The sequence below is a fragment of the Hyperoodon ampullatus genome (assembly GCF_949752795.1).
Source record: "Hyperoodon ampullatus genome assembly, chromosome: 13".
Lineage (NCBI taxonomy): Eukaryota > Metazoa > Chordata > Mammalia > Artiodactyla > Ziphiidae > Hyperoodon > Hyperoodon ampullatus.
In genome coordinates, this window is record NC_136926.1 from 2,544,462 (window position 1) to 2,571,581 (window position 27,120).

General features: G+C 48.5%; 1 protein-coding gene across 1 annotated transcript in view; it reads left to right on the plus strand.

Annotated features, from left to right (window-relative positions):
- Positions 1 to 7,707: 7,707 nt before the first annotated feature.
- RIMBP2 (RIMS binding protein 2) overlaps positions 7,708 to 27,120 on the plus strand; it is a gene marked incomplete at both ends in the record, with an annotated part of 109,723 nt that continues 90,310 nt past the window's right edge. Inside the window, 2 exons of the mRNA XM_079717314.1 lie at positions 7,708 to 7,782; positions 16,275 to 16,397. The remainder of the gene's footprint in view (positions 7,783 to 16,274; positions 16,398 to 27,120) is intronic.

A 27,120-nucleotide genomic window follows, 5' to 3' on the forward strand; every position in this document is an offset into this window, starting at 1 on the left:
TACGTACAAGGATTTGTTTGGACCCCCTTTTTTCAGTTCTTTTGGGTATTTATCTAAGAGTGGAATCACGGGGTCATAAGGTAATTCTGTTTAACCCTTTCGAGGAAACATCCATTTCTTTTCCACAGCGACTGCACCGTTTTATGTCCCCACCAGCAATGTAGGAGAGTTCCAACTTTTCTACGTTTTAACTGTTCTCTCTTCCTCTCCCCTTGCTTTCCTACCCTTGTTAATCCCGTGTCGAATAACTCTCCTAGGTCCAATCCCACCGTTTTGGGTAGAGAAGAGCTGTCTTTGGGGCCAGCCTGTGTACTGACATTAGTGACCAATGGGAACTAAGCATAAATTTCACTGTGCTTATTTTTAACCATTAGAAGGACCAAGCACACATAGTAAGTACATGTAAACTGATGAAATACAAGCACTGAGAGACGCTTTCTTTAAAATACAAATGTTTGTCTGGGTCATGAGCTTAGCATTACAACCTGCTTGGCGTGTTATATTTTTCCATTTCAGCTCGTCTTTAACCTATATTAGAAAAATAGCTTTTAAATAGCACGGTGTGCTTTTCTGTAATTGCATTATTGGCATATGTACAATGCCTGAATATCAAACAGGTCAAGGAATAGCGTGTCTTCCAAGTGCACATTTATGGGTTTTTCTGAATACAGACAGGGACTTAGAGATTTGGATTTCTCTCTCCCTGCCCTGAACCCCAGAGCATTACAGGAAAACAGAGGCAGTGCCTTTATTTACATAACGGTCTTTCACATTCAAATTGCCCTTTACAGATTGCAAAGTGTGCTTATGTGCATTATCTCATTTAAATTGCCAGGAATGCTCAGAGGGTTAAAGAATTTGCCCAGAATCACACTTGGTAAATGTGAGAATTAGGTCTCAAACCCAGGTCTTCTGAGTCCCAGTGTTTCTCCAAAGCATGTGATAACTTAGACGCTGTCCTGATGACTTAGACGCTGTCCTGGGCCTTGACCACAAGAGGCAGGAGTGGGGCTCAGCCATGGTCAGGACCCTGGACAGGATCAAAGCAAGCTCCTCCCCCTTTCCTTCCGGCTCTCTCACCCCAGGCACTCCACGCCCTCCCGTCCCTCCCCTTTCCTTTCTCTCCTGCGCATACTGCATCCTCCCTGCCCGTGCCTTTAGGCTAGAGCCACTCAGGAAGACTTTTCAGAAAGAAAAATATGATCAAGCACATCCCAGTGTTGACTTTAATAATTTTTACTATATATTATTATAATTGGTAATTATATCACTCTTACACAATATGATTCTACTAGACTTGCACATTATAACAACATAGTCTTTATTATATTTGAACATAGTATGATTATATATTTATAATTCATAATGTAATTACATGTGCACAGTGATAAAACTGGTTTATAAAATTTTTACAGCTTTTCTAAGCCATACAGCCGACACAAATGAACAGGTTAGAAAGACACAAATGAGAGAAGCCAATAAAGTTCAAAATTCAAACTTATTATAATTTAATGTGTTGGATGATATTATTTTATTGAAACTGAATTTTCCTCTGTAAGTAAAGATGATCCCCTTGACTTAACTTTACTTAGGCAGATGGTGACAGCTGCCTGAAAGTTGATTCAACATTCCTACCGTTGATCTCTTTCAAACTCCTGCAAAATCTTTGATTCTTAAGCACATGTGAAGGCATGTGGCTTGCACTTGGTATGAAAGCACCATTTACGTTAGCCTTTGTTATCTTTTCATTACCTTGGGGCAGTCAGGATGGTAATTCTTCAAGCCAGTGCAGACACACACACACACACACACACACACACACACACACGCATTGAAATTCAGTAGAGTGGTAAGGTGGCAAGGGATATGCTTGTATTTATTCCTTTTAGATTTCATGGAAATAAAAAATACCAAAATTTTCTTTTCATAGACCACCCCACAAGACTGTATCTTCAGCCCCCAGCCTGAGGAACGCTGTCCCAGGTCTCCCAGGACACCCACTCCTCCCAGCTGGAGGCATTTCTGAGCCCATTGGCAGCTCCCGGGACCAGGAAAGCTGCAGGACCTTGCTCTTCAGAAAGAGAGCTGGGGGCGACAGCGGTGCAGGGAGCAGCGTGGTCCAGTGCTCGGGAGCTGCCCCACCTGCTACGTGGAGGTTACCTGTTCAGGTTACTTAACCCTTGGTGCCTTCCTTTCCTCGCATACCAAGTGGGGATAGTAGCGTCCACCTCACAGAGATGTTGTGAGAACTGGATGAGCTTTTCAAAAGAAAAACAAGAAAGCAACAAGCTTAGATCAGCTCCTGACTCAGAATATGAGCTCCGCGCATGGCAGCCGTGAGGTGACTGAAGGTGTATTCACCTCCCCTCACGCGGTCTCATCCCCAAAGCGCTTTGTGCTTCTCTCCTGCCCTCGCTTCTTCGCAGTGTGGCCTGCGCTCGCATGAGCATCGCCACCTGCAGCCTTAACTGGATTTCCCGCGAGCGTTCCTGCTTCCGTCACCCACCAACATCCACTTACCTGCAGGAGGAGGGTAGAGCCGCTGGGTTTTGTTACCTCCCACTGCTGCTGCCAGAGCCTGCATCTCCTCCGCCTTCCTGCGGCCAACCACATCCCTCGGAGGCTGGTCTTGGGCTCGCTTCTCCTGTTCAACCCAGTATTCTTCCAAGAACTCTCGACTCTCAGTTTCTGGACCTCCCCCGTCTGTCACACGGTGACCTCTGCTATTCCATCCTCAGCACCTGTCTTTGTGTTTTTATTTTTGTTTCATTTTGGAAAACTTTTTAAAACTTTCTATTTTTTTGGTTGAAGTAGAGTTGATTTACAATATTTCAGGTGTACAGCAGAGTGATTCAGTTATGCATATATATTTATATATTCTTTTTCAGATTCTTTTCCATTATAGGTTATTATGAGATATTGAGTATGCTTCCCTGTGCTATACAGCAGGTCCTTGTTGTTTATCTGTTTTACCCATATAGCAGTGTGTATCTGCTAATCCCAAATTCCTAATTTATCCCTCCCCTCTTTTCCCTTTGGTAACCATAAGTCTGTTCTCTATGTCTGCACGTCTATTTCTGTTTTGTAAATAAGTTCATTCATATCATTTTTTATAGATTCCACATATAAGTGCTATCATATGATATTTGTCTTTCTCTATATGACTTACTTCACTCAGTATGACAATCTCTAAGTCCATCCATGTAGCTGCAAATGGCATTATTTCATTCTTTTCTATGGCTGAGTAGTATTCCATTGTATATATGTACCACATCTTCTTTATCCATTCATCTGTCGATGGACATTTAGGTTGCTTCCATGTCTTGGCTATTGTGAATAGTGCTGCTATGAACACTGGGATGCACGTATTTTTTGAATTAGAGTTTTCTCCGGATATATGCCCAGGGGTAGGATTGCTGGACCATATGGTAGCTCTATTTTTAGTTTTTTGAGGAACCTCCATACTGTTCTCCATCATGGCTGCACCAATTTACATTCCCATCAAGAGCGTAGGAGGGTGCTCTCTCAGCACCTCTCTTGAAGGTCATGGGGGACGTCTTCAATGCTGCACCCACTAAGACCGTGTCTATCTTATGGTCCTCACCTGGCTTGGGCAGCGTTTGATGCTGTGGACCCTCATCCTCAGGTTTGTGCTTCCTTAGTGTATAGGACGTCCCACTCCTTTTTCCCCATCACTCCTGCCCAGCCCTTTGCAGGAGCCTCTTCTTCTGCCCATTGTAATATCTGTGTTTCTCTCACTCTGTCCCGGGTCCTCCCTTTAGTCTCACTGGCAGATCTCACTCACTCCCATGACTCAGGCTTCAGGGGTAACTGGTCCCAGGTGTCCTCAACTCGGTACCAGAGCTCTCTGATCAGCCTTCTGGGAGCTGGTGCTAACCTCCAAATGTTCATCTACAAAGTGGGAATAAGGACTGTGCCCTCTTCTCTCTGTGGTTGCCGACAACTAGATTCAACAAACTGTGTGTTTTGATCCCTACAGGGTAGACCCTGTCTCATGCATCCACTGTTTGGTGAATCCTAAACCCTCTTACTTGGATGACTTTAGATGTAAAGTATCCAAGACTCAATCTGCTCCCATCACGATGTTGAGAATCTCCCAAGGACAGGAAAGCTGTACCATTTCCGAAGAAGTGAACAGATACACAGAGGCTGGTTTTTCTCTCTTAACAATCGTTATTTCAGGTCAAGAAGACTGAGCTTAAAGGGTGATTTCATACAGCTGGTGTTCGGAAAGTTCTTTGTTAGCACAGTCCTAGTGATGCATGAGTCACTGGCTTTGCATCTCCAGGCGGTGGGCGTGGGCTGTCAGATTCAATTCCTGGGCCCTCAGATGTGGTCAGTAGTCAACAGTGTCAAACCCCCAGCACAGGGGAAGCCAGTGTGGCACAGATCACACTGTAGCGGGGAGGTGTGTGTGCACACCTGTGATCTGGGCACTGGTGTGGCCGGCCGCCTTACCCCAGGCTGTGAAAAACCTCGTTACTCAGCAGGAGTGTCAGATTATATTAAGTCCACACCATCCTCCTCCTCCTGTGAATTGTCATAGCTTGTGCACCCGCGCCTGTTGGCGAGTCTCATTTTGTCGTGTTGCAACTAAAAGCCCACATCTTTGGGGGGCCTTCTGGTCTCAAGCATGCGACCAGTACGTAAGGTGTTCCGTCTCTTGCTTGGCAGCCCTGCTTTGGTGGCACTGATTAATCCAGAAGGGCTAGATTTAATTGGAGCGGTGACAGCTTCCCCGGGTGGGCAGCTCTGGTCCTGCACGGTGTCAATGATGAAAGCTTCCAGGGTAAGTCTTGCTGCTTCTCAGCATCTTAATAGGACTGGAAGCGTGAGCAGTAGGCTTTTTCTGAATTTTCCCCTGAGCAACGCAAGGTGCATGCATGTCTGAGGAGCATCCGTGCTCTGTTTCTCCAAAGGGCGGGAGGACCAATGTCTGCTGTCACCGCAACACTGAGCGTGAGACCACATGTGTCCCCTGCCCCATGCTCACCTCTGGGCTTTTTCAGAGGTAATTGACAAGTCTGGATAAATGAGATGCTATAATCTGGCAAAGCAATCGCATAGTCTGCGTGGCTTAAGTGGCATCTTCACCCTTCTTTGGGCTTTTACCTGGACGTGTTGATTGCTGAATGGGTTCTTTCCGCATCACTGTGTGAGGGGCTTTGCCTTCTGCTCAGGAGCTTTCTGTGGGGTGGAGGATTGTTCGTCTGGGGATGAGTTTGCTTTTCAGCAGCTCTTTCTGTTCCTAGCTCCTCTCGGCTGGGGAACCAGTACAGTAAGCTGTACCCCAATTGCAGATTCAGGCTTGGACTGATTTGGGGAAGTGATGGCCACGTGTCCCCCCTTTTGCCTGGTGACACTGTGGATCGGTGCTTCCTGGTCTGGATTTAGATCCTGGGCGTTTTTTCTTGTGAAGATGGATTTTATCAGGTTAAGCAGCTGACCTTGAATCACTGAGCTAGAATACAAATAAAACAGATGAATTTAACTTTTCTACCACCACCGTAAAACTGGATGAAAGAGTTAGCACTGCTTCTCTTCCCGATGTTCCCTTCTTGCAATCCACTCTTCTAGGGGAGGTGCAGAGGGAGGTGGTGGTAGGAACTGACTGGGTGGATATGGCAGAATGCGGAAGGTGTGGACAGTGACAGTGGTGCCTCCGGTGGGGAAGGGGACGCCGGCTTGAGCTGCCGTCGTGCGCAGGGAAGTGCCTGGTGCTCTACGAGAACCATCTCCTTTGATCCTCCCAAAGGCTGCTTGGGCAGACACTTTTACATCCTTCCGTCTTAGAGAGTGTAGAGATATCGGACAACCTGCCAGAGGTCACAGGACTTACACACAGAGGAGCCAGAGTTTGTATTTAGCCAGTTTGACCTCAGAACCGACATTCTAACCCTCTTTAAAGTTTCTCCTGTAACTCCCTGAGACACGGCCACCGTAGTTGACCTTGGGGCATCCAAGCCCTCCAAGGTCAGGAGTCAGGTGTCTGGATCAGTGCACCCATCCCTGTGATTGCTGGTGATTCTCACATGTGGGACATCTCAGAATGTCTCCAGGCTCTTCAAGGAGCTGGCAGGGGACGCCACTGTAATTGCTTGATTTAAGAAAGACAACCATGCATTTATGCCGCTGGGGACATCTCAGAGGAGGGAGGCACTTTCCCATAGGTTGGGGATCATTGTTTTCCAGAACCAGACCCCACGGGTGAGGTGTGTGGAGATTGCTTCCTTGTGCTTCATCACCATGGAAACCTGGGAGATGCCATGGAGAGGAGGAGATCGTAATGGCGGTGGCCGAGGGGAAGGGGGCTTGACTGAAATACGGGACCTGAAAACAGCCAGGAGGAGCCTTTCTTCTTGTGGGAGGTGTTCAAAACCATGTGATTCCTGCCCCTTTCCTATCGTGAGTGTGAATGAGCCCAAATTCAGAGCTCTCGAAATACTGCAGAGGAGATTCCCAGGTCAGTTCACACGTGGGTGCTCCCCAGATAGTAACTCACTTAGGAGGTGAACAGAGAACACACTTGTTTTCAAGCAAACAAGAAAACTGCAGACCTGACTACTGGTGGCCATCGCCATCACCTTCCACAGTGGGCCACTAATTGTCCCTGTTGCTTCCTCCTTATGCTTTTTGAATGGATGTCATCCCTTCCTTTATCTTTACGAGGCTCCTCAACTTGCTCACCAACATCATCGTTGGGTTGCTTTGCCATTTTTATTTCTTCTGGAGTCAATTCACCCTGGTTACTGATTCTGTTCAATCTCTTTAGTCGTGTGAGTTTTCTTTCTGTGTTTTGGAATTTCTATTTTCAGACTCACCTTTCATGGGAGATTTTTACCCCCAATGGATCTCTTTCTGGCTCATCTTACTTCTTTGTAGTCCTGTCCCACCCTGTGGATGCTCCCAGTTTTATTACTGGTAGCTCAGAGTTCCTGCACAGGTGATGTCACTGAGCCAGGGGGTCTGGTCCCTCTGCCTCTCCAGGGAATTCCCTTCTGTGAGCTAGAGCTCTGGGCAGCCTGCTTCGGGGGTTGGGGACTTGACCTCAGTCTCGGGTCAGGTCTCTAGCCTCAAGTGGGACACTTCCAGTCCTGCGTAGCAAGAAAAATTGGAGTCCTAATTCTCTCTGCCCATTTCTGGACTCAGAGTCTGGCGAGTCCTGGGAGTTCCACCACCACACGTGTTCCAGCCATCCACAGTCCTCATAGATTTCTATCTTCTTTTGAAGCAAGACAATTATCTATCGTTTATTATGGCAATGTGTTTGGAGCTGTGTCTGTAAGGAAAGGGGGTGGGTCAAAGCTTGACATAAACTCCAGTTGGAGAGCAGTTCTGTTGCCTCTTTAGGACACAAACGTGTGATGCAGATCATACACCATGTGTCGGATGTGAATGATCTTCTGGACACTTCACTACAGGCTCTACAGATATTATTTTATCATCTGCTTGTAACATCATCGTAAAGTATCATATTCCTCCCGTTTTGTAGAGTAGGAAACTCATGGCTCGGAAAGAAGAGAAGAAACCGGTCCAATACCACAAGTCTTGTGACTCACAGAACCACACCCAACCCAGGTCTAATTTCACATCAGAACCCTTCACCACTGTGTTCCACATGTCTCTGGAAGTTGGGGCTTCATCTCACAATGCGCTTTCCTTTTGTTCTAGGAAAATGCACTGAAGGATGCTGCCCAAGGAGACCATCGCCTGAGACCCCACCATGCAGGCCTTCCCACAAGGGCCCGGCAGCTGGACAAGGTAACCGACAGCCACTGTTGACAGGCCACCGGGAGGGGGGCTGACAGACAGGGACCTGGGGAAGGCCGAGAGGGATGACTCACTGCAGTCCATCCAGAGGAGGGTGGCTGAGGCCCTGGGTCCCACCTCTTATATATCATCATGTGGCCACTGCACGAAGCACTTGGGAAATGTCTCGTTTGCTGTCTCCTAGGTATCCCTACTTAGACGTCTATTCAGTCACATCGGGGCCAGAGCAAAACTTCCCATGTCCGATCCCCAAACCATTGCCTCTCCTAGTTTTCTCATCCCCGTGACTGGCCATCGCCCAGCTGCTCAGGCCAAGGCGCTGGGAGTGGTCCAGGATTCTTCCCTTCCTCACCCCTGCATCTCACTCTGAACGGCCCAGCCCCACTGTGTCCCACGAATGCAGGCCACCATTTTCTCTGGCCCAGATGCTGAAATGGCCTGCTTACCACCCTTCCTGACATCCTACAGTCATTTTCCAGCAGGATCAAGAGTGACCTGGTGATTCAAGCCAGACGGCGTTGCCGTCTTGCTCAGCCTGGTCACCTGCCTCTCGACCTTTGATTTCTGAAGTTCCGTCCACCCTGAGCTGCTTTTTCCTCCTCTGACCACCAGGCCTGCCTGGGCAGGCCATGACTTTCCCTGCTTAGACCTCTACTCCCGTCTTCTCCGATGGCCGTCAGCTTCTCGCTCTTCATATGTCAGCCTAAGAGTCACGTCCTCAGCTAGACCTTCCCTGCTTCCCACCTGCGTCCCTCCCTCCTCCTCCTTCTAACCATGTGGCTTCACCTGGCTTTTGTCTTCTTGTGTCTCTTATTACTTGGTTGAACATGGGTCTTCACTAATGTGTGTGTCTGTCCCCCCGCACCGTAACAATGTCACCTCCCAGGTAGCAGAGGTCTTTGCCTTCATATTCATCACTGTGTCCCCAGCACCTGATATAACAGGACACATAGTGGGTACTCAGAGTAGATATTAGTTAATGATTGGTTGGTGGTTTGGAGTCGCTGATTTCACAGATTTACAAAAGCATATTTCAGTTTACTATAAAAATTAGAGCTTTCTTGATTTCACACTTATTTTCCTGCCTTCCTGTTTGGCCTTTTTTTTCTTTCTTTTTCTTTCCCCCCCCCCCCCCCAAAAGTTGTGCTTTTCAAAAAATAGCAAGTGTTGGTGAGAATGTAAAATGGTGCAGGGACTACAGAGAACAGGATGGCAGATCCTTAGCAAATTAAAAGTGGAATCACACCATGAACCAGCAATTCCACTTCTGGAGATACACCCAAAAGAATTAAAAGCAGGATTGAGAAGCAGTATTTGTCCACCCCTGTTCCTAGCAGCATTATTCACAGCAGCCAAAATGTGGAAGCCACCGTGTCCTTCTACAAATGAATGGATAACAAAAGGTGGTATATACACACAATGGACTATTACTCAGCCTTTAAAGGAAGGAAATTCTGACAACGGTGCTGCATCATGGGGTGAACCTGAGGACATTATGCTTGGTGAAAACAGCCAGTCACAGAAGGACAAATACTGTAGGATTCCACTTATATAAAGTCTCTAGAGCAGTCAGAGTCCTAGAGACAGAAAGTAGGATGGTGGGTGCCGGGGCTGGAGGAGGGGATGAGTTAGTGTCCGATGGGGACAGAGTTTCCGTTTGGGAAGATGAGAGAGTCCTGGTGGTGACGACTGCACAGCTGTGTGACTGTACTTCACGTCACTGAGCTGTACACGTAAAACTGGGTAAGACGTTAACTTTTATGTCATGAGTATTTTACCACGATTTTTAAAAAGCTGTGTGTTTTCTACACCCCCGACTCTCCCTTTAGTTCCCCTTTTGCCCCCTATTCCTGCCAGGCCCTGTGTCCTGTGTCCCTTTTCCTTCCAAACAGGAAGGTCTCTGATAAACTCACCCACACTGAGGTGTGAATCCATAATGAGGCTTAGGGACCTTCTCAGCCCAAGAGTCTCTTTATTTAAACAGGAACAAAGATGAAAAAAAATGGTGGTGCTTTCGGCATCAGAGGCGGGCTGACGACAGGGCTGGGCAAGCCAGCCAGAGGAAGGGTTGATCCTGGGATGGCTTTCTCTCTTTCTCTCTCTTTTTCCTTTTTTTTTTTTGGCTTTCTCTCTTTCGCTCAGATCACTCCATGTGTGCGTCTGTCTGCTCCTAAGCGGGGTTCCTACACCCGGAGTGTGGTCCCTGCTTGGTGACGGCAGACCCAGGTGGTGGGTACCACCACCGTCTCGTTCCCGGACCTGGCTCTCTAGCTACCCTGAGGGGCACCCCTGCTCCCATAGAACTCTCACCAAATCCGACATTATTTTTTCACTTTAAGCTTTGAAACTTGTTCCCCTGCTGCCTCCACACTGTGGCCTTTTATAAATTTATTTATTTTTGGCTGCGTTGGGTCTTCGTTGCTGCACACAGGCTTTCTCTAGTTGCAGCGAGCAGGGGCTACTCTTCATTGCGGTGCACGGGCTTCTCATTGTGGTGGCTTCTCTTGTTGCGGAGCTCGGGCTCCCGTAGTTGTGGCTCATGGGCTTAGTTGTTCCGCGGCATGTGGGATCTTCCCGGCCCAGGGCTCGAACCCGTGTCCCCTGCATTGGCAGGTGGATTCCTAACCACTGCGCCATCAGGGAAGCCCCACCGTGGCCTTTTAAAGAAAGTTTCAAGGCCCAGAAAATGAGCTCCCTTCAGCATTAAAAGACTCCCAAGAGGGAGGAGATATGGGGATATATGTATATGTATAGCTGATTCACTTTGTTATAAAGCAGAAACTAACACACCACTGTAAAGCAATTATACTCCAATAAAGATGTTAAAAAAAAAAAAAAAGACTGCCCTCAGGGACCAGCATCTGTGTCCCAGGGTAACTTGGGGATGTGCAAGGGGCAGGTCGGTTTGTGCTGCTGCTGAAAACATTCAACCACAGCACCAGATCCACTGGGGGGCCATCCCGTGACCTGTAGAAACACAAGGAACCTTCCTGGTTCTCTGGAAGACATCTGGGAATTCCCAGTTCCCCCAGCTGATTCGGGCTTGGATTTGCAGTCTGCGTTTTAGTCGCCTTGATTAAGTAAGCAAATTTAATGATCAGAGCTCTTAATTATTGAGGCAAAGGGATGCAGAGTCTGTGTCTTCCCTGAAGCCTGCCCAGAAGGGATTGCCTCTTAGGTGCAGAATTGGATATTGGACTGTCTGGAATATTGCATTGAATTCCCCTGGGAAGGCAGCCCTGTGGAAGGAAACAAATGAGCTGGGAATGCAGGACACACCGCAAAGGATGGGGTCAATGCCGTCGAAGCCTGCAAACCAAACTTTTTTTTTTTTTTTAACTGATTTCAAATCTCTTCCTTGCCTGGGTTCAAAGGAGCCCATTAAGCTCCCCCACAAACTGGGCAGCTGTTCTGGTAGCTAACTGGAGGTTCAGGCTACTTTCTCATTGAGTAACTGTTGCCAAATGTTTTAAGCTACTTTCCCACCTGGTGCTACTGTGGCTGCCACCGAAATCTGTATTTTGATATAGAGACGAGTCAAGTGGCTAGATCCGGTGCCTGCGTCAGGAATGTGCCGCTGTGTCTGTGTGCAGTGGGAGGTCCCGGGCAGCAAGCAGGACACGGTGGTACCCATGTTCTGAAGCCAGGTACTGAGTGGGGTGTTAAGTTCATGACCTGTGAACCTATGACCTGTGAACTCTTTTTACCTGCTGGCCAGAAATCTGAGGTTGGCTGGAATTCCGGGTTCGGTTACACGTGACTGGTATGAACAGTGGTCATGCCGCTCCCTAGCTGGTTCTCCCTCTTCTTAATCATGTTACTGAGAAAACTGGGCATCTGTCGGATGCCACACGTGGATGTTTGGGATTCGTGGAGCCACATGCCTTTGGCTGGAAAAGCCCAGCAGGCACACCTGAGTATCATTATCTATTTTCCCTTTATTAAAAAACAAAATCGGGCTTCCCTAGTGGTGCAGTGGTTGAGAGTCCGCCTGCCGATGCAGGGGACGCGGGTTCGTGCCCCGGTCCAGGAAGATCCCACGTGCCGTGGAGCGGCTGGGCCCGTGAGCCGTGGCCACTGAGCCTGCGCATCCGGAGCCTGTGCTCCACAACGGGAGAGGCCACAACAGTGAGAGGCCCGCGTACTGCAAAAAAAAAACAAAAACAAAATCTTGTATGGGTCCACTGTTCTTAGCTTTCCACCTTAGGAGGAATTGTCTGGGCTTTTAAGTTTGAACGTCTGAGAACTTTTTTTTCTTTTTTTATAGGTCTAAGTGAAAATCTCTTCCCATCCTTTCTGCTAGTCCGAGACTTCTTTCTCCTTTAGTAGATAACCTGGCTGCGTTCCCAGGAGAATGTTCTAGTCCAGGTGCCAGGACATAGGTTTGGCTCTATGGGGTTCTCTGGTCATGAAAGTGACCGGCTTTGAGCTCCGGACACTGGGCAGCCGGGGACCAAGGACTTGTAAGCCGATGGGCCTCTCTTCCAAGGCTCCTGGGACGAGCAGGGCTGGAAAGGCCGGCTGGGCAGTGGCGTGAGGTCCTGAGACTCCAGCGCTGCAAGCAGCCCATTGAGCCGACATTTAGAGTGTTTTTGGTTTGGAGCCTCGGTCCTGTTTCCAGACAGGATCGGCTGTTACCAAACCAGAGAGAGAGGCCCCGCCTTCTCTGCGAGAATCAGCTGCGCTTCTTCCAGCTGCAGGAAGCAGGGACCCAGGCCGGGTGACGTAAACACCCAGGGGGCATTCTTGTTCTCATGCGACCAGAAGTTCCAGAGCCCAGGGCAGAGGCACCTGCTGGAGACGGACGGGGACACAGGCTCCTGCGCCCCTGCAGCGCCGTCTCGCGGGGAACGCGGCTCTTGTGGTCACCATGGCTCTTGTGGTCACCGCGGCTCTTGTGGTCACCGCGGCTCTTGTGGTCACCGCAACATGGCTGAGGGTCCCATCCTCGCTGCAGCGGGAGCAGCCCAGCCTTTCTTATAAAGCATCGTGTTCATGTGGGGTCATTGTCCCCCAGAGATTCCCGCTGGCCTGTCACGGAGAATGGGGTCACACGGCATCTCAGTCTGGGTCCCTGCCGGAGAGAGATGACACACCTCGAAAAGCAATGGGGAGCGTTACTAAGGGCCATTTAGGTGGGTGTGGGCAAGTTAAGGGAGCTGAGCTGGAGGGTGACGTGACCAGTGACAGTGGAGAATTTTCAGTTCTTGGGAAAGAGCAGAGATTTTCACAAACAGGTACTTTTTCATGTGAGAGATCAGTCTTTGAGATTTCCAAGACCAATTTAACCTCATGTTTCCACTACTTTCTTTTTCTTTTCCTTTCTTAATTGTGGAGTCGCTGGAACCAGACTGGTCAGCATCAGAAGTCCTAGAATCAAGGTGTCGGCAGGGCTCATTCCTTCTGGAGGCTCCAGGAGAGAACTGTGTTCTCACCTTTTCCAGCTCCTAAGGGCACACGCATTCCTCCCTGTCCAAATCCGGCAGTGTAGCCTCTTTAAAATCTCTCTTTTCTGACCCGATTCTCCACCTTCCTCTCATCAGGACCCTTGTCATTACTACACTGGACCCACCAGGATAATCCAGGACAATCTCCCCATCTCAAGATCCTTATCTTAATCACCCCTTCCAAGTCATTTTTGCCATGTAAGGTAACATTCACAGGCTCCAGGATTAGGCTGTGGACATCCTTGTGGGGACTTTATTCAGCCTACCTCAGTCTCTCCCCACATCAATCCTTTTGTCTCCTTACCAGCAGAGTTTCTTTCCATTGTTGCAAACCAGGGAAGTGACCTTAATCATTCCGATAAACATAAAGGGGACACAATGGAAAATTTTAAGTCAAAGAAATGCAAAACCACAATCTTGGCATGAGATGAAGTGTATTAGGTGTATTAAAGTGCAAATGCCAACGACTTCTGGAGCCTTTTAGTTGCCCAGAAGTCCTTGGCAGATTCTTCCTTGTCCACAGCTGCTATCCTTTAAAGCATTGTCTTTAAGACAAATAAAGCTTGTTTCTTTCCCCCAACAGTACTGCTTTCTGTTAAGTTACCATATACAATGAACACAGTATTTCCCACAACAAAAGCACAGCATTTCAGCTCCCTGTGGGGTAAGCGGGATTTGTGGGTGGTCCTGACCCTCTAAGGTCTGTCCTAACCACCGCTGGCAACATCCCTGTGGGAGAGCAGGTCTGGTGCCTGCCAGTCAGTTACCAGATTCACATCTGGGTTGTGGTCTGTCTGCAAGTTGGGGATTGGCTATTCTTGGCCAAAGGCCTGGTCAGTGCCCTTGGGAGGGTGATTCCTGACTGCCCGGTGCTCTTATAAGGGACTGGATAAAAACTAAATGTACAGAAATAAAAGAGGTCAGCAAACGGAGCCTGAAACCCAAGTCGGCGGCTTCCCTACAACGCGTGAATCTGAGTTTCTTGGAAACACCTGACTTATGTGGACTTTGGCTGTTCATTCTGCTTCTCCTCTCTGACGACAGGGAATCGGGTCACAAAAGAAAACTCCTTTCCCATCGGAGCTTACATTCTAATGAGGAGAAACCCCAAGACAAACGTAAACAGCTCACAGGATAATTTCACATAGTGATAAACGCCCGTGGAAAACAAAGCAGGGAAAAGCAGTGAGGGGAAAGGAGGCAGACAGGTGGGGAGGATTTTGGTACCCAAGGGCTTGTCTGAGGAGTGACGTAATTGATGAGAAGGAGCCAGACTGGCAGAGACGGGGGGTGGAGTGGGAGCTGGGTAGGGATGTGCCACAATGGGAAGAGCACGTGCAAAGGCCCTGGGGCGGGAATAAGCTTGGCTTGTTCAAGGGACAAAAAGAGGCCAGGGTGGCTGAGCATGGTGAATGGTTGCGGGTCAGATCAGAGAGGTGGGTGGGCAAGATGCTACAGGACTTTGGGGCCACATCAGGAGTTTGGATTTTATTCTGATTTCCATGGCAGCTCCGGGAGGTTTCAATCAGGAAGCAGCAAGATCTGATTTTTATTCCAGAGAGCTTATGCTGGCTACTGTATGAGACTGGACTTGGGGTATTTGAACACTAGTCCCAAGTCTCGTTTCCTTGATTAGCCAGAACATGAGAAGTGATGGCTTGTCAGCAAACCCGGTGTTGAGGTTCAAATGTGGGTACTGCTTAATTCCTATAGGTCATGACATTTTCACAAGGGAGCATTTGAATTTCTCCCCACGTTCATTGCCTGATGCATCATGCTGTAGCAAAATGGCGTGAAAATACCTCTGTGAATCAGATCTCTCTACGACCTCTTAATAACAGCTTCCATGTAACCCTGTTCCATTTAGGAATGCCAAGTGGGTGCCTTCCTTTCTTTCTATGCCACAGAAATTGTAAGGTTAAACGAACACTCTGTACCTAAAGCGTTTGAAACAGGACTTTTGTAGCTAAAAAAACACATGACTTTGTGACAGTCTGTTATTAAAGACATAATTCATGTTGTAATGTTTGGGGAGGAGAGAAAGAAATTAAAATCCTGTGGCTGCGTTAAAATATGCTTCACAATGAAAAATAAAGGAAAATAAATCAGATAACTTCTCTCATCAATGGCTGCCCTTATCTGTTTCATAGAAGCTAGAGGAGAGATTGAGAATTAGTGGAGCCTCCCAGATAAGTTCTAAACGTGGTTCTGGGGGTTGTGGGCTTAGGATGGACATGATTTCTGAGGTTATTGGAACACCCATCATTCTAATCCATGTGGAGCCTTGTTGACACTTTTGTCCACTTTTAAGACAGGAATGAAAATTTTAGACAACAGAAATTAGTATGGCTCGACAATTTGGGTAACATTTTGTCTGTTAGGACTTTCAGTTCAAAGGGACAGGAGACAATTCAAATTGGTACAAGCAAACCAAGGGAATCTATTGGCCCAAGTAACAGGAAAGGAAAATATTAGCTTCAGGCACAGCTTGATCTAGGTGCTCAAATGATGTCATCAGGACCCTGCTTCTCCCTCTGCATCTCTTGGCTCTCTTCTCAGATGAGTTCTTCCCTCATGATGGCACATGGCACTGTAGCTCCAGCCTTTGTCCTCAACTTTCCAAGTCCAGAGGGCAAAAGAGAGAGTCTCTTCCCAGATTCCTACACGAGGCCAATATCTCATTCTCCGCGGATGCGACTGGGTCCTGTGCCCTGCCCCAACCAATCACCATATCCAGGGCATGGGATTACACTGATTGGCCAGACCTGGGTCACATTCCCAGTGCTGAGCCAATCACTGTGGCCGTGGCGAGGATGGGCGGGATGAAGAGGGAGGCTGTGTGCTGACTGGCCAGCCTTTGGTCACACGTATTCACCCCAGCAGGAGTGGACCCACCCTGAAGTCCATGACTGAGGATGACGGAGGGGAAGAGTCTCCAAAAAGGGGAGGTGACAGATGACAGCTGGGGACAAATACCCACCGCAGCTCCTATGCATGTTGTAAACAGCCCCTTCTCTCCATCCTTGCTACTTGTAGGTGAAAGCAGAGTATGCTCGGCTTAAACACACGCTCACCATAGTGACCAGAGAACGCGATTTGGCCGTGAAGGAGAAACACCAGCTCCAAGCCAAGCTGGAGAACCTAGAACAGGTCCTAAAGGTAGGATGGGCTTCACTTCCTCTTTCCTGAGGGTGAGCGTGCAGAAGGAGGGACTGCGGAATTCCAAGGCAGAATGTGGTTGAAACTCCTTTTGAGTTTCAGAATCATCAAAATTCAGGGCTCTTGGCGCTGCTTTTACCCTTTCTGTGGTATACAAAGCAATAAATAACAAAATTTGAATGTTTCTGGAAGCGATCCTGTAAAACCTATTACGCATTTCCATTTCTTAGAATGTTAATCACTGCTGAGCAAGAGATGGTAGGCAGCGCTCCGGAATGGAAATTGGGCTTATGTTGAAGACCAGAGGTGTCTACCTTTGGTTTTTCAAACTTCATGAATTTTAAGCTGTTCTTCAGATGGTTAACGACCTTTGTCATAAAGAGAATAGCTAAGTCAGAAAATTGCTTTATCAGGGTGCAGGTAATTAGATAGCTTCATGCATTCGTGATGAGCTGGGATCTCCTTCAATATTTAATGGGTGGGTTGATTTGCTATTGATGTTACTGAGTTAAGCTGAATGAATTCTTTGGCTTTTTTTTTTTTTTGAGTGTTAAAAATTTATTGGATTCTCATAGTGGGAAAAAAATTTAAACATAAAAGAATAAAATAATCATCACCTGCAGTCCTACAATCTAGTGCCTAGGTTAAGCCTTTGTTTTTCACATGCATGGAACAGAGCTATGCTGCACCCACCCACCCTCCTGCATCAGGAAGTGATTTTAACTGCATCTATAGCTTATTTGGGGGGAAACTTCTAGAACTCTGAGGGGACGCAGATCAGTGGTTGGCTGGGACTAGTTGGTGAGGTGGGAAGTGGATATGGGGTTTCTTCTGGGGGTAATGAAAAAGTTCTGGAATGAGTGTGATGATTATACAACCTTGTGAGTGTACCAACACCTCTGAAATGTACACTTTAAAAGGGTGAATGTTATGGTATGTGAATTACGTCTCAATTTAAGAGGGAAGATGCCCTGTTCTCTCACTGCTGGCCCTGAAGGGGAACCACGCCCTTCATGTGGCTCTCAGGAGGTGGCAGATGTGTACCCAGTGCTGGTGGCATGTAAGACGCCCCCGTGTGTCCACCTCACACTCTCTGGAGGAAAGGCCAAGGCTAACCCTGACCATGCTGCTTTTTACCATTTGCTCTGAGTTTAGAACATAGCCGTAAAGGAATGAGATACCACCATGTAATTATTCATTTCAGCAGCTGCCTCGACCACTGACTGCAAGTTCTCTGAGGCATAAACCGTGCTTCATTCAACTCTCTACCTGTAAAGCTTGGGTTTGGTGAAAGTCAGGGTTTGGTGAATTCAGTGGCAGATGGGCTGGGAATCCAGGAGCACCCGGGGGCTTTGCTGAGGGTCTATTGGAGTAAAGTCAGCATGAAGGACAGTGTACGTGACTGTGCCCCCAGGAGATACTTGACAATCTGGAGACCTTTTTGATGGCTGGGACCGGGGAGCGGGCTGTTAGCATCACGTGGGCAGAGGCCGGGGGTGTTGTTAAGTCTCCTACGATGCACAGGACCTCCTCCACGGCAAAGAAATAAGTGGCCCAAAATGTCATTGGCACCGAGGGTGAGAAGCTCTGTGAATTAGTTTGTTATTGTTGCTGTAACAAATTGTCCCAACGTGAAATAAAACAAATATATTCTCTTACAGTTCAGGAGGTCAGATCCAAAATGAGTCACACGGGGCTAAAATCAAGGTGTCAGCAGAGCTGCCTGCCTTTCAGAAGGGTTTGGGAGACCCTTCCCTGCCTTCCCCACCTTCTGGCGGCTGCTCCCAGCCCCTCCCTGTTATTAGAAGATGCTAATTGCAGAGCCAGCAATTAGCATCTTCTCTCCTCTCTGACCTCCTGCCTCCCTCTTATAAGGACCCTGTGATTACACTGTGTCCACTTGGATGATTTCCACATCTCAACATCCTTAATCACATCTGCAGGGTCCCTTTGTCGTGTAAGGTGACATAGTCACAGGCCCCAGGGACTGGGTGGTGGACATCTTTGGGGAACATTATTCAGCCTGCCCTACCCTAGAGTATTTGAAGGAGGTGGCCAATAGCACTGATGCTACCTGTGGGTAGAGGAGGCCCCGTTTATAATTTCAGGGCGTGAAATTCCCGTCTTTGTCTCCTGCCTGCCTGCCGGGCTCCAGGCCGGTCTTTCCTGCTACCTGGAGTGGGTGGAAGGCCGCGCATTCTCACTGGCCTCGTGGGGCCGCCGTCCTTCCTTCTGACCTGGGGTTTGAGCCTCATCACCAGGGCCTTGCGCACGTGGAGACACCCCGAGTTCACGTCCATGGCGCCCTGCAAACAGCCCTCTCCTCGGCTGCCCACCCTGGCCAGGGGGTACACCCCAGGGGTGTCACCTGCCCTTCTGGGGTGCAGACTAGGGAGGAGGCCTGTGCAGGCGCTGGCGGGGGAATTCCAGGGTCTGGGGAGCGGGCCTGTGGTCCAGAGGGGAGCGTGTGCACTCTGGAGGGGCTTGTCCCTTTGGCCCCATTTCTAAGGGTGGAATTGGGTAGCTGATGGGCAGGCTGTGAACAGCCATCAGGGGACACGGTCATCTTTGTCACCAGGAAAGCAGCAAGAAGGGGAGAGGTTGGAGGCTGTGAGGGTCCCAAAGGGACAAGTGACAGCATCACAGGGCCGGGGTTCTGGCCCTCGCCTTCTCTGGGTCACCACCCCTCACTGTGCTGTTTTAGCCTGTTCTTCACGGGGTGGCCAGAGCAGTACCGTCCGAATCGAAGTCAGGTCCCGGCACCATCCACAAACCATCCACAGGACCCGCCAGCCCAGCTCACTTACCCAAAGCCTGGCGCCCTCCCTGGTCACAGCCCTGCAGCGAGCAGCTGCCCTCGCCTCTCGGGACCCCTGTCCTCCCCTCCCGCCCTGAGGCCATCCTCCCCCATTGCCCCGCCCCTTTCCTGGCTCTGATTCTGGAGCAAAGCCGGGCCCTGAGCACCTTCTCCATAAAGTTCTTCTCAGTCCCGTTTCAGTGAGTGACTGGATGATGGGGCCCCTGCAGGAGGGCTGCAACGCCGGATGCGCCCCACCAGGCTGGCCTGGGGCAGGGGCCTTGTTGAGAGCAAACGGAGCTCTTTCTCAAAAGATTTTTGCTCTGTGCAGAAAGATAGAGGAAGAAGACCCGGCGATTAGGAGAGGCACGTCCTTTGCAGGGGGTTGGTTCCATGGCGGTTGAAGGAAAGCGCATGTCTTGCAAATGTGCAAAACCCTGTGTGATCTGCCCTTTCCCACACCCAGCACCAGGAGCTTTGGGGCTGAGAGCGAGGAGGGAAGAGGTCGGGGAGGTGATGGTTCCACTGCAGTTGCTGAAACCCCTGGGCTCCTGGACGGAGCCTGCCAAACTTTGCTGCTTTCACAGAGCCCCCCTCAAGCGGGGTAACTGCATGTTTTATAAGCGTTGCCTCAATTTGGACCAATTGAAAGCACAGTGATTTCCGTGTTCTTCTTCTGATATTTTGGTCATGATAATAAAAGGGCTATTCAACATCAACCTTCTTTTTTCTCTCTTCTTTTTGTTTTGCGATTTGGTGGTGGTATTTTATTTTTTAATTTTATTTTAAATTTATTTTATTGAGGTATAGTTGATTTACAATGCTGTGTTAATTTCTACTATACAGCAAAGTGATTCAGTGATACACGTCTATATTCTTTTCCATGATGGTTTTTCACAGGATATTGAATATAGCTCCCTGTGCTCTACAGTAGGAACTTGTTGTTTATCCATTCTAAGGGCAATCGTTTGCATCTGCTAACCCCAAACTCCCAATCCATCCCTCCCCACCCCACCTTAGCCTTTCTTATTTTTCTTGAGCAGCAAAGCCCATCAGTGGGTGATGGGGAAGGGAGGAGGTGATTGCCATGCTGGGCGGAGATGCAGTTGACTTGGCTTAGAAAATCCTGTCGTTTCTGTAAACTTGGGCAAAATGATGACCTTGCATTTCCAGAAGTTGCCTGGACATCCCCAGAACTCCCGGAGTGTGATGTATGGTCTCTAGTTGTCATTGATTTGAACGGAATTTGATCCCCAAACCAGTGTCGATCAACCTGATTTGCTGAGAACCAAAGAGAACTTGCCCAGGCTCGGGGGCCGTGTGAGGGGGAGGTTGGGTGTGCAGGATTCCAATCTCAACGTATCTGCCACCGAGCCTGGACCAGCTGGCTGACCCTGACCCTCATCTGGGAGAAGCAAAAATGCTGAGCTGCTAGTTTGGGGTAGGGACTGGTGAGTGGCCCACAGAATCACACCGCCACTGGTTTTTACCAGATTGTGAATGGAATGTCTGTTTTCCTTCAAAATACAAAAACTATTCATAAAACAGAGAAGACAGGATTTGGGGCTGTTTTCTAAGACAATCCAATGGGAATAATACCCCCTGCACGAACCAAACCAATAATAGTTAACCTGATGTGAATTCGTCCTGATTTTTATACTTTTAAAAATAGTAATTGATGAATTCATTATCTATTTATATGTTTTTATCATGCTTCTTACCAAGGATATTGTCAAATCACCAAAACCGTCACATGTAATAGAACATGCTCAAATGATATGAATGGAAGTGAAAAATTCAGATAAAGAGAAAAGAGAATTCAAATATGCCAGCCTGGAGGTTAGACACAGTTACTCTAAGATTCTAATTTGGCCTGTGTTTCCATGCAGCCTGGATATAAAAGGAAATATAAGAAATTACATAATTCTCACTCCCTAAGAGAAGGGAACCTACTGTTTCCCCAGGAAAACGAAGCATGGAGGACTAAACGTGATTTTCTTACTTGGAATGATATCTTAGAGGAGGCTGCAGAACAGTGTAGTAGAAGATGTCTTCAGCAGCATCTTCATAGCTGCTGAACAGCAATCTTCCCATATGTCTTTCTTCGGGGGTTGCTTTGCGGAAGTCGACCTAAAGGCCATTTTCCTGAGCTATTAGCAAGGAAAATTGGGAGGAATCATTAAAGCCAGATTTCCCACAGGTAGGAAGAACCCAAGAAGAGTTCTTCGTGGTGGGAATTGAAGAATAGGAAAAGTAATGTTCCTGGACCCATTCCTGTTCTACGGAATTAAAAATGCCAAGAGATGGAAGGCATCAGAGTTTGAACAAAGATGGGATAAGAAGTCTCCCCTTGCCTGTCCACCTCATCTGGTTGGGAATCACCCCACACCCAGCGTCCTTACCAAGAGAAAGGGATGTACCCGTGCATCTCAACAGGGCTCTGCATCGTCAGGACAAACAGTGGTGTCCCTGGCCCACACGTGTTTATTACATGACCATTCATTCATTCATTCATACATGTTGATTGAGCACTGCCTGTGTACCAGGCCCGGTTCCCGGCAGCAGGAATGTTGTAATTAGCAAAACAGAGTCAATGAGAAGAATCCGTGCAGAAAAAGACATGCATTTGTAACATGATGGCAGGCAGTGATTAAGTGCTTTGAAGGACAATAAATTAGGGCGAGGCCGTAGGAAGTGATGTAGTGACCCTTTTAAAAAGTAGCTGGAAACAACAAGGTCCTACTCTACAGCACAGGAAACGGTATTTAATATCTTCTGATAAGCCATAATGGGAAAGAATATGAAAAAGAAGGTCTATATATGTATAACTGACTCACGGTGCTGTACAGCAGAAATTAACACAACCTTGTAAATCAAGTACACTTTAATAAAAGAATGGTTGGGAGGGGGCTTCCCTCAGACACATCAACTGAGCAGAGTGAGTGCCTCTCAGTGAAGCAGGTGAAGGGGGCTTGTCCACTTCCAGGGGAGGAGCACCAGGCAGGTGGGAAGCGCAAGGAGCTGAGATGGGCAGATCTGTGATGTTTCCGAGTATCAGCCAGGGGGCTGGTGAACCGGGAACGAGGGGCGGGGGGTGCACGTGAAGCTGAGATTGGGGTGAGGTCCGGCAGTCTTATGAGCCCAAGTAGCAATCCAAGGGTTTTGGCATTTGCTCTAAGTGTCGTCAGACACCTTTGTCACAAACCTGCTGCATAAGAAACCAGCCCAAAGCCCGTGGCTCAAAACAAGAACGATTCGTACCGTTCCCAAGGCTGTGGCTTGGCTGCACGGTGCTGTCGTCTTGGCTGGACTTGGCTGAACACGCAGTTGGCCGGCTATTGGCTGACGCCGGACGGTTTGGGTCAGGGTGACTGGCTTTGTTTCCTGCTGTTCCAGCCCCCAGCAGGCTAACTGAGGCTTCTAATAGTGGCATAACGGGCCATGAAGGAGAGTGGTGCACGGGAGGACTCATGAGGTCCGGCAAGTCCCTCCCCACCTCCCCACCATCGGCCAAAGCAGCTTTCAGGCCGGCCTGGTTTCAAGAGATGCAGGAGCAGATGTGACGTCCCCTTACCAAGACAGTGGATACACGCGGGGAGGGGATCGATGCTCCTGGGGCGGGGTGCTGGAGAGCTGATGGACTGCATCTGCTTTTCATTTGTCGAGGGTCACTGCAGTGGCCACACCGAGAGAAGAAGGTGAGGAACAGAGGTGGAAGCCAGGGGGTGGATTAGGAGGGTTTCTCTAGACACGGGATGGGGGTGCTTCCCCCAAGGTAGGGGGGAGAGGGAAGCGGTCAGGTTTGCGTGTATTTTCAAGGTGAAATCAACAGGATTTGCTGACGGATTGGCCGTGGGGTATGACAGGGAAGGGCCAAGGATGATGCCAAGGGCTCGGAGTGTATTTGGTTGAGGGATGGAGCCATTGGCTGTGATGCGGATCATTCGGGCTTTGGGTTGGGGGTCAGGGAACCCCCTCGTGTTGGAGACGGAGTGCACCGTGAGCATGGGATCCTTGGTGCAGGAGAACCTCCGTCCTCACGCTGGGGACCACCCTGCTAATCCTCAGGAAGCCGCTTCATTCAGTTATCAGATGACATGAAAGGCAGGAACAATTCATTGGGGTTAAAGTGTGAAGCTCTGAAGGCGACCACGGCGTCCTGTCCTTTGAACATCTGGTGGTCACAGTCGTCAACTAAATTGTGCTATACCTTGTACCTGACACCATTTTCTTCCAAGTTCTCAGAGTGATGGGGGCAGAGAGGACATGCCATTCGGTAAATGAAGAGCGTGCATTTTACGTTGATGTGGTGTCACACAGCTCTGGAGTTGGGCCAACATGCGTTACGCGCCTGTCTGAGCTGATAATTACTCCACTGATCACGTCCATGTGTTGGCTTTTTTGTTTCCAAATATCACTGATGGGCCACGTGTCTTCATACTGATAATTCAATTTAGCAAAAGACAGCGTGACCTTACAGCCTTAAGGTCTGTAATGGGTTACGTAAAACAGGAGGGCACCAGCACATCGATATGTTAATATTTTTTCAGTGTCCTTTTTTGCTCTATCAGGGGGGCCGCCTAGTAACTTTGCACTTGATATGTGATATTCAGAGGAAATGGGTCCCAGATGCCTCAGACACTGCTTTCCTGCAGACCTTCGACTCTAATAGCCCTGATGAAAACCCACACATAAAGACGTACTCAGGACTTCCCTGATGATCCAGTGGTTAAGACTCTGTGCTCCCGATGCAGGGGGCCCGGGTTTGATCCCTGGTCAGGGAACTGGATCCCACATGCATGCTGAAACTAAGAGTTTACATGCCACAACTAAGGAGCCCCCATGCCACAACTAAGACCCAGCGCAACCACATAAATATTAAAAAAAGAAAAAAAAGACACATTCATGCAACAGGTATTTATTGAGCACCTGATATGTGTCAAACACTTCCTAGGTGCTGTCCTTGCTTCTGGCAGAGAGTTGATAAACGGATTGATGTGCGTATCAGGGGGTGACAAACACAAGGGGATAGTGGGTGATGAAGATGAAAGTGCTACTTTATACTCAGGGGTCGGGAAGGTCTCACTGATTATGTGACACGTGGACGGAGACCTGGGTGAAGGGAAGACGACAGTTGTGAGAAGTCCGGGGAAAGAATGTTCCTGCAGAGGGAACAGCAGGTACAAAGGGTTGAGACAGAGGGCTGGTGCCTGCCGTGTCTGAGGAACAGAGCAGAGGCCAGAGTTGCAGAAATAGAATGAAAAGGGGGGTAGAAAGTTAAAAGAGGAGGCCAGGGAGACAAATAACGTACGGTGTGAAAGGCTGAGCCTCCTCCTCACTCTCAGTCACACTGCCTCCTTTCCGGTCTTTTCCTGGGAAGCTCCAGCCACCGCAGGGCCTTTGCACTTGCTGTGTCTGCTGTCCGGGTGGCTTTTGTCCTTACCCTCCAGGAGAAGCACAATACGGGCAATAAGTTCCGTATCTTTTTTGCTTATCATCGTATCCTCAGTGCCCAGCCTGGCGTAGAGAAACCGTACAATAAATGTTTGTGGGCTGAACGAATGAGAGAGGGAGGTAGGAGAGTCTCAAGTCTGCCTTGCTTACAATAGCTTTGCAAAGCCTTCAGGCATATATGCCCTTCCTAAGATGGACTATCCCCTGGTGTCGAGCCACAGCCACCTTGATAAAACAGAAATTGCGTCATGTCCCCGCTGCTTATCGCCCCACTAGTTGCTTCTTACTGCACAGAGATGAACATCTAGACTCTTTCCCGCGGGACCCTGTGCTCTCTGGCCCCCACGTAATCCTTCAACCCTCATCCTACCATGACCCCTTACAGCCTGGAGGCGGCTACAGTGGCCATCCCTGTCTTTCTGGAACTTACTGCACTCATGTCCACCCCAGGGCCTTTGCACTTACTGCTTCTTCCACCTGGAAGGCTGTTTCCCTCAGCACTTTGTGTTTCTGACTGTGGGTCAATTAATTAGGTCTTGGTTTCATGTCACTTACTTGGCAGTGACTTTCTTGGCCACCTTATCTGTGATAGGAAGTTGCTATCACATCCTCCAATTCATTTTCTTCCAAGAAAACTTACCTTGCTTGTTTTAATTATTTGTATATTTGTTTTCTCCTACCAAAATGTAGCCTCTTTGAGAGAGACTTTGTTTCAGTGCTCAGGACAAAATCTGACATCTAGAAGGCACTTGGTAAATATTGATAGATTGATTAAATTAGTAAATGAATGAATGAGTGAACATGTGAGCGAGAGACCGCATGATACTGACATGGCCTGTTACTGCAGACACCTTCTGCCATCGTGGAGAATAATGGAGCAGGTGAAGGCTTGTGGTCGAGGAAGCTTGTCTAGAAGGGTCACTTCTTTGGGGCTTACAAGTGCTTCTGTAAAAATGCAGCCACAAATCAAGTGCAGCCTCTTTCTGGCACAGACTGAGATTCTCCAAGAGGACAAACCACAGGAGAGCTGGTGATTTCCAGCCTCTGCTCGGCCCAGGCTGGGTGACTGTCTGGCAAGGGTGTCCCCCCAACGGAGCTCCCCATCTTCAAGCCCAGCAACCCCTGGGTTAGGTCTTGGCACAAGTGTCTAACCTTGTGATAAACGTAGTAAACCAAGCGATTTTTCCCTCCAGCTTCTCAGACTCAAGGATTCTGCAAAAAAAAAAAAAGCCTAGTGTTTTTCATGTAAATTTCCTGTTGCCAGATATTTAGGATATTCTAGATCCTTAGCATCTTACCAGCTCCACTGAAATGGAAAAGGAACTTGTGAAGCTCCGGTTTTTGTGTATGATCGGAGCACATCCTGCCTCTCTTCCCTGTGTCTTCTTGCTCAGGACCCGAAAGATGGCTGTATTTGTCAGATGCAACAGAGACGTGTGTCTCTATTTTAGGACAGCATTAGCATCCCGGCAGGGAATGATGCCACACTCCAAGCGTTTAACTTAAGAGAGCTCAACACAGAGACCATTTCGAGAGGCGTGGGCCGGGGGAACCAACAGGGGCGGGAAGGCAGAGAGAGACCAGCAGAGCAGGCAGCTGTCCCCCCCTTCCCTGGGTCTGAGGGCAGTCCCTGGAGCTCAGTGGGAACCGCAGTCATGGAGAAGCTACTGGACAGCTCTGTGTGGGGATGAAGAGCGTCCCCCAAATTCACATCCACCCAGAAGCTGTGAGTGTCACCTTTTTTGGAAAAAACTTCCTGGAGAGAGAGAGAGAGTGTTATTCCCTCCCATCCCTACTGATCCACTGGGAAGCCCCAAATCATTTAAGTACTTGTACATCTCCAGTAAGACGGTGGAGCGAGGTATTTCAACACTGACTTCCACTTAATTTTAAAAACACATGAGTTAATCAGGACCATTCCTTTTCCTTGACTTCAGGGATCCCTGAGCACTTTGTCGACTGGCCGTGCTGGCAGCAGGTTTACAAGGGAACATTTGCAGCCCCCTTTCCGGTTATCTGACCAGCACGCAGTGCAAATTCTAGAAATCTGACCCAGGTCTATAAAAATATTTTTGATTAATTAAACTTAACCCATTATAATTTATGATTCAAAGACCAAGGGAACAAATATTCTGGACCAGATTTTGTTCTCAGAATCAACAGATTAGTCAAGTTCAGTGAAGATAATCTGACGCTAATTTTGTGTTAATGAACAACTGATTATCTGGGATGCATAAGTAACTCTCGAGGTGACAGTCTTCCCTTATCTCCAGCTCCTTCCCTCTTCCCCTCCCATTACTTTGCACCTGTGCACGGAGATTCATCCTTATACCTGCGAATACAGACCTGCCTGCGGTCATTGTCAGGTTTAATTAAGGTTTTGGAGTTCATTTTCTATGTGCTGATACTCCAATGCCAATAAAACCCTCCAGGGTTCTCTGAACATGAGAATAATGTTTAGGGCTCCATCTC